This window comes from Ctenopharyngodon idella, chromosome 3, assembly GCF_019924925.1.
Source record: "Ctenopharyngodon idella isolate HZGC_01 chromosome 3, HZGC01, whole genome shotgun sequence".
In the NCBI taxonomy this organism is placed as follows: domain Eukaryota; kingdom Metazoa; phylum Chordata; class Actinopteri; order Cypriniformes; family Xenocyprididae; genus Ctenopharyngodon; species Ctenopharyngodon idella.
In genome coordinates, this window is record NC_067222.1 from 53,250,539 (window position 1) to 53,263,147 (window position 12,609).

At 35.1% G+C, this 12,609-nt stretch overlaps 1 long non-coding RNA gene across 1 annotated transcript; it reads right to left on the reverse strand.

The window, feature by feature from the left end:
- Positions 1-396: 396 nt before the first annotated feature.
- On the reverse strand, positions 397-11,411 carry LOC127508923 (uncharacterized). The gene is made up of 3 exons (XR_007928975.1): positions 11,381-11,411; positions 8,685-8,782; positions 397-1,071 (listed from the first exon to the last, which is right to left on the reverse strand). It is a non-coding gene; the product is annotated as an uncharacterized LOC127508923 (long non-coding RNA).
- Positions 11,412-12,609: the final 1,198 nt, after the last annotated feature.

Here is a 12,609-nt window from a genome sequence, read left to right on the forward strand (position 1 = left end):
CATCCAAAAAGCAGCATGTCATGGGTACAATGATGCCTGGACAGATGATTTAAGCAAATGTGTATATATATGTACATACGAGTATTTTTATATGACCTGAGACCATGTTTATGAGCTTAAAAGTTAAAAAAATGCAGTTTCAACTTGTCTAAATCTTAAGTGATTAATGTGCTTCAAATATGCACGTGTGCTTCATGATGCAATCACGCAGAGGCGTTCCCCACAGCGTCTAGACGCAGCTGCAGTTCCCCCGAAAGGGAACTTTCTGTTAACCAATTAACTGTTTTTCACCATAGCATATTTAATCTTCTACCATTAAAATCTTGATCACTTTTTTGACAGCATTATATATCATACATTAAAGAGAGTCAATATGATTTCACAAAAAACAGAAACTATACATTTATGCTTTTATTCAGAGCAACTTACATTGGATTCAAGGTGTACATTTAAATCAGCTTGTTTTATAGTACCAAACTGCACTCTGCGAAGAAAGCTTTATTGAAATGCTTTTGGATTTATATCCACTTTAAATATCTGTGTGTCATAGCAACATTTTTAATGAATGGTTAAAAGCAAAGCTCCTTAATATCTTCATCCCTACTGTGATGAAAATCAAATCATGGTGTATGAAAGCAAGGCCATGGTTGTGTGTTCTCTTTGATGTCTTGTCCATGGTAGTGCACAGGGAGATTTTTCTCGCATTTAACAATAACATTATATTTGCCTGCAGTACAATCATTAATGATACACTTTGGATCTATTCCCTTAGAGCTCTTAAGAATGTACACTTCAAAGAAATCTTCACTTTTGGTATAGTTCCCTTTACCATTGCCAGAGCCATCACAGATTTGTGTTATACTATTCTCACTGCTCTTGATGAAGGATTGTACTGCAGTTCGGTCACAGAGTTTTTTCTGCCATAGGTACTTCTCCCAATCACCTTTATTCTTGGTTTTAAAGTTAATTGGGAGAATGTGTTTTCTCTTGAATTCTGTAAAGTTTTGACAATCCACTCCATCGCTGAGAGCCAGAATGATGAGGAGCGAGAGAAGAGCTGCAATTCTCATCCTGAGACAAACAGGAGAAAATCAGGTTAAAAAAAGTAAACATTTAGTATGAAAAAAAAAACACCAGCTGTAAGAGCAGAATTTACACTGTAAAATCAAACAGTGATTCTACCTAACATTTTTTAGTAGGGCTGTCAAGCGATTAAAAATTTTAATCTAATTAATTACATGATGTGGCGATTAATTAATTGCAATTTAAATGCACATCAATTTTGGCTGAGAAATTAACCCCAAAATATAATTTTAAGTCATTATTGTGTAAAGCATCAAATAGACATTATAAAAAGTAGTTTCAGAAAGAAATATTTGATTTGATTTACATGTAACTTCATTGATCAGACACACAATTGTAAAAGTTATTCTTCACAACTCCTTACTCATACAGACTCTGTAATGTCTGGCTTCCCCACTTAGAACTGTCACCCTTCTGCTTCACTCATACACTTCAAAGACACTTTGGACATTGATTGTCTGAGGCTGATTTAGGCTTTTAGCTTAAAAGCATGCACATTTGGAGAAATATTGATGGATTCTCTTATGTTTATGTCAATTTTCTATACAGAGGAGTAATATTTATTCAATATTTATTGTCATCACTATGAGCGCTGGATACTGTGTTTTCAATTTATACTTGCAGCCGGAGGGTGCTCTGTGCACATTTAGTCCACAAATGACTCAGTGAAGAACAGGCATACCATGTGACATTCCAGGAACTAACAGAGGCTTCCAGAGATCGCTATAATCATGGCTATAACATGCAGATAAACACTTTTGAAGATAATATACAGTTGCGACGATGTAAACATGTATTGGCTAAGAATTTGCGTCTGAATAGCACTCGCTCTGTGGGCGTGGCCGCATTAGTGGATAATGAGCTGACTCAACGTCTGACATGGCTCTCTTTTCATACAGATTACATAAACACAGAATTTTTGTTTTTGATTTGACACGATTTAAAACCTGACATTTCAACGTTTCTTTAGACATAAGTCTCATTTTTGTGGCATTAGTATTCACTAAGTTACAGTTCATTTTCTAACGAGTATCAGATTGGACTTCATTCAGAGGGAGACGAGAGATCACGCATCATGTTAGTATTTCTAGTTTTCACCTGTATCAATCCTAGGGAGAGGATTTTTTTTATTCAGTATTTTCAGAAGATTAAAGTCTTTTATACAGTGCTTGATTTTTTTTTTTTTTTTAATTCTTGATATTATTTAATTTTTTAATCTTACTTTTTAATATGCCATGCAAGTAGTTTACTAGTTTTATTGCCAAACTCAACAGTGATAATTTGTCCTAGCCAAGGCAGCTTCAGCCTTACTGGTATAATACCCATTTTTCATTTAGAGTATTAAGAGACTCAGTTTTTTGTTTTTGTTTTTTTGTCATGGAGTGGTCCTGTTCCATATTCTTGTTAATAAGCAATGCAACTCCTCTCACCTTAGACAAAAATGAGGAATAGAAAATATGGCCCACCCAGTCCCTTCGTATCTTTATATGTTCAAGATCAGGGAGATGGGTCTCTTGAATAAATGCAATATCGGCGGATTGTCTCTTCAGATATGTTAGAACTTTCTTTCTCTTAATTGGGGAATTAATTCCTCTAAGATTTATTGAAATACAGTTTAGTCGACCTGCCGTATTTGTATTACATGAAAATATACAGAGAGGAAACACAACCTATATTAAAATAATAGGAAATAAAGACAGGGAGAAAAGAATATTGGATCTGGACATTAACTGCAATTTTGCAATTACTAACAAATGCAAACAAATGCAAAATAAATACCATGCATGAATCCCTCATGCATGGTACAGTATTTATGGGGGGTGGGGGTAGAACATAGGGTAGGTATGTTCACACTTCTAAACTAGCTAAGTTGCCTCAACAGTTGCTCAGAAAGTATAATTATTATGAAACTTCAAAATGATTTTTAAAGACAACATGTATGCCTATATAGACATATACACACATATTGATAAATTGAACGGTTTATACAGAAGATATATAGAAACAAAATACTGCCTTGTCATATTGCATAACTAGTATCATCAACCTGCTCAGCTAGAGATGAAAGTGATAGTTCAATTTTGGTCAGAGAAGTTTGGATGTCGGTTGTCTTCTTATTTATGTGAGAAGTCAGTTCGTCGTTGGACTCACAAAATCGCTTTCTTGGGAGATTTAAGCGTTTTTCTTGGCCAGCCACCATCTTTACTGTGACGGAGATCTCAATTGGCATGTCAAATCGATGTACTACGCTCCTTACACTTTAAGTTACAAAGTTTCTAGTAAATAACAAAAGACTATAAAAAAGACCCGCTGCACAACTGGAGTTAAACTAATACCAACAGCAACTGATGACATACACCCAGAGATCACAGACACGCGTCCGATTTCGGTGACTGCATCACATGACCCCACGTGACTCTTAACAGAAAACATGATTTTTGTGATCTCATGCATGCACATATTGCACGTCATGTGAATAAAATTTTGTATAGGCCTATTATATTTTAAATTATATACAGTACTGGTCAAAAGATTTGACACATTACTATTTTTAATGTTTTTGAAAGAAGTCTCATGATCATCAAGGCTGCATTTATTTGATCAAAAATACAGAAAAAACAGCAATATTGCAAAATATTACGCTATTACAATTTAAAATAATGGTTTTCTATTTAATATACTTTTAAAATATAATTTATTTCTGTGATGCAAAGCTGAATTTTCATCATTTATTGCAAACAAAATCTTCTTTGATGTGGCACTTCACATAGTGGCTATTTTACAGTAAACACTTCATAATCTGTCCAAAACAGGCCAAACAATACTGTCTAAACATTCATATTACCTCTATGACATTTTATGTATAATATTTGTTATATTATACAGTCAATTTCACTCATCTCAGTATAGCAATGTTTTTGGGAAAAGCCAATATGTCATGTTTACTAATGTAGCCTAAGTTATGTGTAGTAGTCTAATGAAACCGCACATCTGTGCCATTCATTTCACACAGAGACACACAGAACATGCAGGATTCATATTCAAACAGTGTTTTTGCAGTTTACAGCTCATTTTCTGAGGAGTATCAGAATTGAGTCTCTTTCGCACTGGTAAGAAAAAAACGAGGTGGTATCGCCGGCGCGACCGCCGACCCTGAGTGTTAAAGGAATGAACATGCATTTCCCCAGTACATTTTGTGTATTATTACTGTGTATATTGTATAGTGTTATGAATGCCTGATGATAGAACTACTAGATAATGTAGCCCATCTAGGTGGTGTCTCATATAAAAATACTTATTGTTTAATGACTCACATTTTGGTGGACATCACCATCTCATAGAATGCATTGTTTGTTTGTTTGTTATATTTATCAGAGTATAAATGGACACAAACTGCCAGCTTACTCCCCTCATACAAATGAGTTCACTTTCAAACAAAGAAACTTTCCCACTGGAGACTTGCGCCTTTCTCATCGGTCAAGCCAAAACTCAAATGTGTGAACTCTGTGGAACTTAAAGGGCAACTTCACAGTGACCTCCCTCTCTTCGTAGTTGTTCTTGCTGCTTCTTCTGATTGGTGTTCACGTGAGACCTCACACACTGCCGGGCGGGCAGGCCTCATTCACTTCAAGCCATGCGCAACTTCCCCGACCACAACAGGCTCAAATTAACAGCACAAGTTCGTCGTCATTTCTTCATTCAACGCAGAAGGTAATGATTACAACTTCAACACCCTCGGACTGAACCATCAAGAATTTCTCCTGAGACTGCAGATCCGGATGCTCCTCAACAGCTAAGGCATTTGCAAGTATCATACATATGATCCCTAAATGACGATTTAGTATTAAGTTGTGAACCCCTTTGTTAACAAAGGTGCTTTATAGTGAGAAACTGATAGTTATTCCAGCTTGTTAAACGACTCTTCTCATAGCTCCATTCCTCTGTTATGCTACGGTTTCAATTCACTTCCACTTTCTCATTTCCTATGTATGCGTGATTTGTGTGTATGCGTGTTTAGTTTAGTTGTGTTCGTGATTTAGTTAAATAAAACTTGTGTGCACATTCTTGCGAGTTAGTTCTGATCTGCTTATAAACCAATGTCAATTTTAACGATTATGATCACAGCTACATGCTAAGAAAGAGTTATTTTTCTGTGGCCAATGATCAATACTGAGTGTTCGCTGGCCAAACAGATTAATTGATTTTATTATTAATTCAGCTACATCAAGTTAATTCGATTAACTGATCCAAGTATTTTGTAATTAATTATGAGTTATGATTAATTATTCATATTTTCCTTTTGAGCTAATTTGTTACAAAGAATTTATTACACATGAACTTTTGGACCATGAGGTTGAGTAAATGATGACTGAAATTTAGTTTTTGGGTGAACTATACCCTTATTTTTATTAATATGGAAATATGAAATTAATTTTTAAATAAAATTAGACTCTAAATAAGAAGCTAAAACTGCCAGGAGTTGGTGGCAAATGTCTTAATGACTAAGTCGTTCATTCATTCGATTCATTCAAATTTATTCAGAAGTGAAGTAAATGGTTCTCTTCAGGCTTATTGGAATTGAAGCAGCGCTACACAGAATAATCGGTGTATGATATAAAAGTACAGATCAGACGGTTCTGTTTGCTTTTGAATCGCTCTGGCTGTACTTTGATGTCATACACCATGTAGCGCCGCTTCAAGTCCAACAAGTCTTTAATGAATGGTCCGCTGAATCACTGGTTTCACTCGGTTCATTCTAAATGCGGATTCGAATAAATAAACACTGCTGTGCATTGCGCGGAGATTAACAGTTCTGCTTTGTCTTCATATTTTCATTGGCAAAATTGAACAAAATAGACAATATTGTGTTTAAAATAACACAGTATTAACTTCTTATTTACTGAACTGTCGTATAAAATCAGTAGGCTATCGCATTTGCACTCGTTATATTTGGGACAAAACAGCACTCGTGTAATATTGCTTAACTCAAATGATCAAATATGAGACAAAACTCAAACAGGGGCATTAAAAGACTTAAAAACAAACAGCAAAATCTTAAATTCAACTCTATAACACACTAGCAACCAATTAAGAGACTAAAATTGGAGTAATGTGTTCTCATTTACGAACCCCAGTTAAAAACCTGGCTGCGGCATTTTGGACCATCTGTAGTCGTGACATGGAGGACTGGGGTAATCCAACATACAATGAGTTACAGTAGTCCAATCGAGATAAAACAAACGCATGTGTGACTCTTTCAAGATCCTTAGAAGACAGAAAAGTTTTAACTTTTGACAGAAGTTTAAGATGAAAAAACACGACTTAACTACTGAGTTTATATGTTGGTCAAACTTAAGGGAAGAATCAAAAAGAACTCCAAATTTTTCAGTTGGTTTGATATAGGAATTTAAATGACCACACATAAAATTTGTTTTTTCTTTTCCCACTGAGGGCCCAAAGACAATCACTTCAGTCTTACCCTCATTTAAATGCAAAAAATTCAGAGACATCCAAGATCGTACATCGGCTAAGCATGCAAGCAAGGTTTCTAGGCCTTGCTTGTCATTATGTTTTAAAGGTAAATAAATGTAGGTGTCATCTGCATAAAAATGAAAAGACACCCCATGCTTCCTAAAAATTGAACCTAGTGGAAGCATGTAGATTGAAAACAAAATGGGAGCCAGAATAGATCCTTGGTTCTGTTACTAAGATAAGATCAATTGCACATGACTATCTTTGCTTAATGTTATGAACAGCAGCTACGCTAATTATTCTCCATTTGCTTTTCAGTTTGGATCCAGCCTCTTAAGAAGACCAACACCTCTGAAAAGATGGCACCAGCTCCTGCGAGGACTTCAGAAGACGCAACATCTGGATCAACACGCACATTCGCAAATTTCTATATATCCTAATTATTGTTAACATGTAATTCATTTTTCTAGGAGCTCATTGCTTCTACCTTCAGTTAAACTGCTAACAGTGATTGTAAATTAATTGCCTAAATTATTACATTATTAGCTAACTGCATTCTCTAAATTGTAATGTTGACATGCATTCTCTGTAAAGCTGCTTTGAAACGATATGTATCGTGAAAAGCGCTATACAAATAAATGTGAATTGAACTGAAAAGACAAACAACAACCAGGGTAAAACTATTTTCTTGCACATTTTCTTGTTATCAACAGAATCTACTGTTAAGACAACGGCAACATAAACAAAGTGGAAGTAGCAATATTTTTATATTGTTTCTAAAGGCTTAAATTAGTAATAAGTAATTAAATTAGTTTTAATTTAATATCACTGTTTAAATGCATTGAGCGTTTTCTTTATAACAGCATTTTAGCCTAATTTCTAGGAAAATGCTTAACGTGTTGGCTAATTAATTGCGTTCATGTGGGCTCATCTGCTTGTCTGTAGCCTACATATGCTTTATTTGTAAGGTGTGTAGCCTACTGAATTTGCTCCTCAAATATCATTGTCTTAGTAGCTTACATTAAGCCAGCATTTTCATGTTAAGCGCTTATAATGTCCCGCTTCGCTGGAAGCGTTTGCCGCCAATATAGCATTCTCTTGCACATGCGGCAGCGTAAGTGAGAATGGGTTGACTTTTTAACGGGAACAAGAGTGGAGCCATCTCACCCGTCACCATGTTGGGACAGGTGTTCTGCAATACCCGATTCAGTTTTAAAATCAAGTCATCTGTTATCATGGTTCCAGAGATGGCTCTGGAAAATGTGGGAGAAACAATAATTTTACAAAAAAAAAAAAACATTTCTTCGACTTTAATCTGTCCATTTTCAATTTTGGTTTATAAAGATGCAAAATGTAATAAACAAAAATCTGAAAATAAGTCAATATTTATTTTGTGCGCACTACATTTGTGTATTGGGTTTTGATTTAAATTTTGGTATTCACCATAGCATTTAAAAATACAACAACCGTTCATTTTTTGTTTTTCTCAACGGGGTTAAAAAAACAAAAGGAATGGACGCAAAAGTACACGGAACAAAGACATCAACGTTTTTCAAATGATAGATTATTAAGGTAGTTTGAATGACTAATTGTCCAGATGGTTATAAGGAAGTCCTGAATAAGTAGGATCCTCCAGACTGAGATCAGACACTAGTTGCTTAATTTTATTGTTAAGAGTTTGAAGTACTCTAGGTAACTTCAATCTGCGAAACAACATGTCCTAAAAGGAGGAAAACACTGTCACTAACAGCGTTAAATTGTTAATACTCCAAATAAAAGGAGCTAATTAATTTTGATCAAATTAATATCTACTGTTGAAAGATACATTTGAACTGCATCTATTAATTAGCCATGTATGGAGACTGTGTGACCCCTAAAGTTAGTTTTTCTTTTTGTGGATGTAGGAAGTCAGTTCTACTCAAGTTCACACAGATATACACAAACACATTATCTGTCATCATAATGTCTTAATTTTAACACTAGGAATATTATTACATAAGAAAAAATAATATACTTTACACTCAATGTATTGCACCAAATGGGCTGTAAAAAACTGATGCACATCAATGATAGTTTTATTATAAATAGATTGTAAGTGATTCATTAATTTGAACAGAATGCAGGTTTACCTTTGTGCTGTTCTTGAACTGGTGTAAATGAAAGCGTCTTGTTGGGTCTGATCTGAAGTTCAGAAAGAGTCAGTGGTGTCTGAGATGCTCGCTGGACTCTGGTAGTTATTGGAGGCAGATGTAAAAACGCAGGTTAATGTATTGCACATGTAACACTTTTTTTTTCAATATGAGTGTTGCTGCATCTATTAACCCTTTTGCGGTCTTCATTTGGGGGCTACACTCATGGTCTTCGGGGTCTCTGGAGACCCCAAGTGACAAAATGTAATTTTGTAACAATATGATATGTTTTAAAAACAAATGTAATTTTACTCTGTTTATTAATGTTCTTACTCAACATTTGTGCAGTTTTTGGAGGATTTGTGATATCTTTTAAATTTATATAAATAAATAAATAAATATTTTTTTAAAATAGGTTTTTATGCAAAAACAGCTTTTTATGTAAAATTCACTTTATAAAAGGTCCACATTTCTAACTGTCATTCATGGGGATAACATGGATAATTTGACATGGTTTAGTGTAAGATTTTTGCCCATCTTTTGGAAAATGCAGTTTCATCATTTTTACCAGTAGATGACTGCAGAGCTCCACTATTTGCTATGTGCTATTTGACTGACTGAAAGACATCTTTTCACAAGTTTTTTTCAGTTGGATTCATATCTAAATGTTATGAAATCACAATTATAACAATAAAAATTACTTTTTGTCAAAGTTTAGCAATTTTTGTACTAAAAAAAAATTTTGGTTTTTCAATAATAATTATAAATTTTTTTGTGTGTGTATGTGCGTGCGTGTGTGTGAGCATGTCCATTTTGTATTGAGGATTTGTATTTGTATTTTTTGCATTGTTGGAAGTGTGCCACTTCATTTCTGTCTATGTGTGTGGTGCGTTGTACTAGCTCTAAAAAACTAGCTCATCTGCTTTTGACAGCCACCATCTGTTCTTCGTTCCGCGCAGATGGGTCTGTGCTGCAATTCTTGCCCAGACATATGGTTTTATGTCTGGGCAAGTTTCCAGTTGTGCGTCTTATTGTTGATCCACTCCAAGTGAGCTGTATGAATGGTTTTCAGCAAGGCTTATGAGGTACTGACTGTAAGGCAGTTTTTTTGGTGATCATAGAACGGCTCCTTCTGGCCATTGCTGGCAGACATTGTGGTAGCGTAGGCACTAATCAAGACAGCACTGTTACCATTTTTAAGCATCAGCTGCAAGGTCATCAGCCTTGGCAGCAGGCCACGTGGTTGACCTTCTAGTAGTGGTAGCAGTGATGTCTTCACAGCAAATCTAACTCCTTGGCTGACCTATAGGCTGCCCAATGGAGAAGAAAGAATAGTAGCAGCGTTAACTTCTGAAAGTTCATTTTCTCCAGAAAACCATGTCCCTCTACCCTGTATCTTGCCAGTTCATGGGCAATGATTGCAGTTCTCTGCTCGTGAAGATCGGCAGAGTCCAAGAGTGTGTGCACATTCCAAGAGGCAAGACGCAATTTGATCTTGATCTTTTGCAACTTTCGTCGACGCAGGATTGGATAATCAGCTGGTCACGGTGAACCAGCAGAGTGGATGGAATGAGCAATGTTTGAGGAACCTTTTCTATCCCCTTCTTCCATGAACGAGAGCAGAACTATCCCTAAAAAGGGCTGTTCTGTCAGCTGGGCAGAATACGAATGACACTGTCATTCCAGGTGAGCATCAAACGACCGTCACACCCAGGCCACCTACGTGGAGGTCTGTGACTAGGTGCTCCAAGTGGTATCCTCCACCTGCCACTCACCCATCGCCGCAGGACTAGGCATCTGCGACATACCATCACAATGAGTTTATTATAGTTGGAGAAGCTTGTGTGACCAATCCCACTCTCTTATCTAACAGAAACCATTGCCAGCAGGCTCAGGGACTGAGACATGTGGGCTGGAGGTTGCTGGCACAGCAAGTTGGCCGGATATGATCCTTACATAAGAGCCATACCGCCCTACAGAGTGACCTGCAACTGCTCTACTGCTGTGCGGTCTTCACCAATGTCGTGGTATGCCCAGTTATAGCTGAAGAATACCATAGCAGTCTATGTACAGGTACATAATTAACATGAATAATGTATAATTAATTCTAAAGTAATGATCATGGTAACCCACCTGTAATGGCTCAAGCATTACAAAATCCTTCAGAAGGAATAACTAATTATTTGGATGACTATTCTAAAGTGAAAAACATGATAACTTTCTAGTAATGACTGAAGTCACTGTAAGCTTCTGAGGTTTTTGTAAGGTAGTAAGAGTAATTCCTTCTGACAGATTTAGTAATACTTGAGTCATTACTAGTGGGTGACTATGATCTTCAATTTATAATTAATTATATAGTTCTCTGGGAGGTATGAAGAGTTACTGAGTAGTTACTGATTAGCTAATATTGAACTACCTCTTTCAACTGAGCACCATTACTTACTAATTCTTTTATCATAGCTTCTTGTTAGTTAATAGTAGTTACTAGAGTGCTAATGTTGTGCTACTCATTTGTTCCTGTGTAGTTACTCAATAGTGATGGAAAAGTATTGTAAAGTATTACCAAATATTCCATTTCTAATTTATATTAAACACTAGTTAGCACAATTAAAATGTCTGTATAATAAAATAATTTTGACTATAGAATACAGATGTTCAAATGAAGTATGAGCTCACAGGTGCTCAATGTTACTTACTTGGTCGACTGTAGACTGAGTCTGAAGAGCAGCTTCTCGATTGAGTCTGAGAGATGATGCGTCTCCGACAGATTTCTGTCTTAAATAAAGCTCCTCAGAGGGCTGGAGAAACACACCCACAAGCCTCAATCAGACCAGCCCCTGCAATTGGCTACTGTTTTCTGTAGCATATACATATATGTATAAGTACATGTAATATTACATTAATAAAATGTGGAAATTATATTATATTCAGAGTTAGTTCAGTGTAAGGTAATTTTATCATATTTATTTTATTTTTGTCAGCCATTCTGTTTTGTAACACAATACACAATATTTTAAATGTCATTTTGAGCAAGAGACTGTAAAATATATCCTATACGTAGACAATTTAAGCAGCCAAGAATTCACTATTCACCTGAATCACACAGGACTGACATCTTTTTTTCTAATAAATAAGCAAGTAAGTAAATATTAATTTTATAATACTTAATTTTATAATAACTACACCCAAATATTTGAAGCTAGTGATTATATTTATAAAGTGATGGTGGTTGATGCCTTTATTATTAATTTTATAGCCAGAGAACTGATCTCTCAAGCTCTGTTAGAAAAAGAGTATCATCTGCGTACAGTCTGATGGCTGTGATCTATTGTCCTTAATGATAGGGTTACTTCTGACCGCAATTACTAAAGTCTCTAATACTAAACTAAAGAACATTGATGACAATGGGCATCCCTGTCGTGTGTCTCTGTATATAATCAAAGGCTTAGATATTGTGTGGTTAGTTCTAACTATAAATATTGATTTAAAATATAAGATTTTGAACCAATGTTGAAATGAACATCTACAACCAAAACAAGTCAAGTCACCTTTATTTCTATGGCTCCTATAGCTTTATACAATACAGACTGTTTCAAAGCAGCTTTACTGTGATAAACAGGAAAATAATGATTCAGTGATGCAAAAAGTTTAATTCTTCTGTAAATCTCTCAAAAGACAATAGTAAATAGTCATTATTCAGCTGAAATTAGTTTGGTGTTGATATACATGTATATATTTAAGAAATATTTACATGTATATGTATTTTTATAATTATATATCATTTATATTATATATATATATTTAATGTATAAATATATATTTTTTCTTTAATATATAAATGTGCATATTTATATATACATAATAATTATACACAGTACACTCACATATTATGTAAACACAAACTTTTACTTTGCATACAATTAAT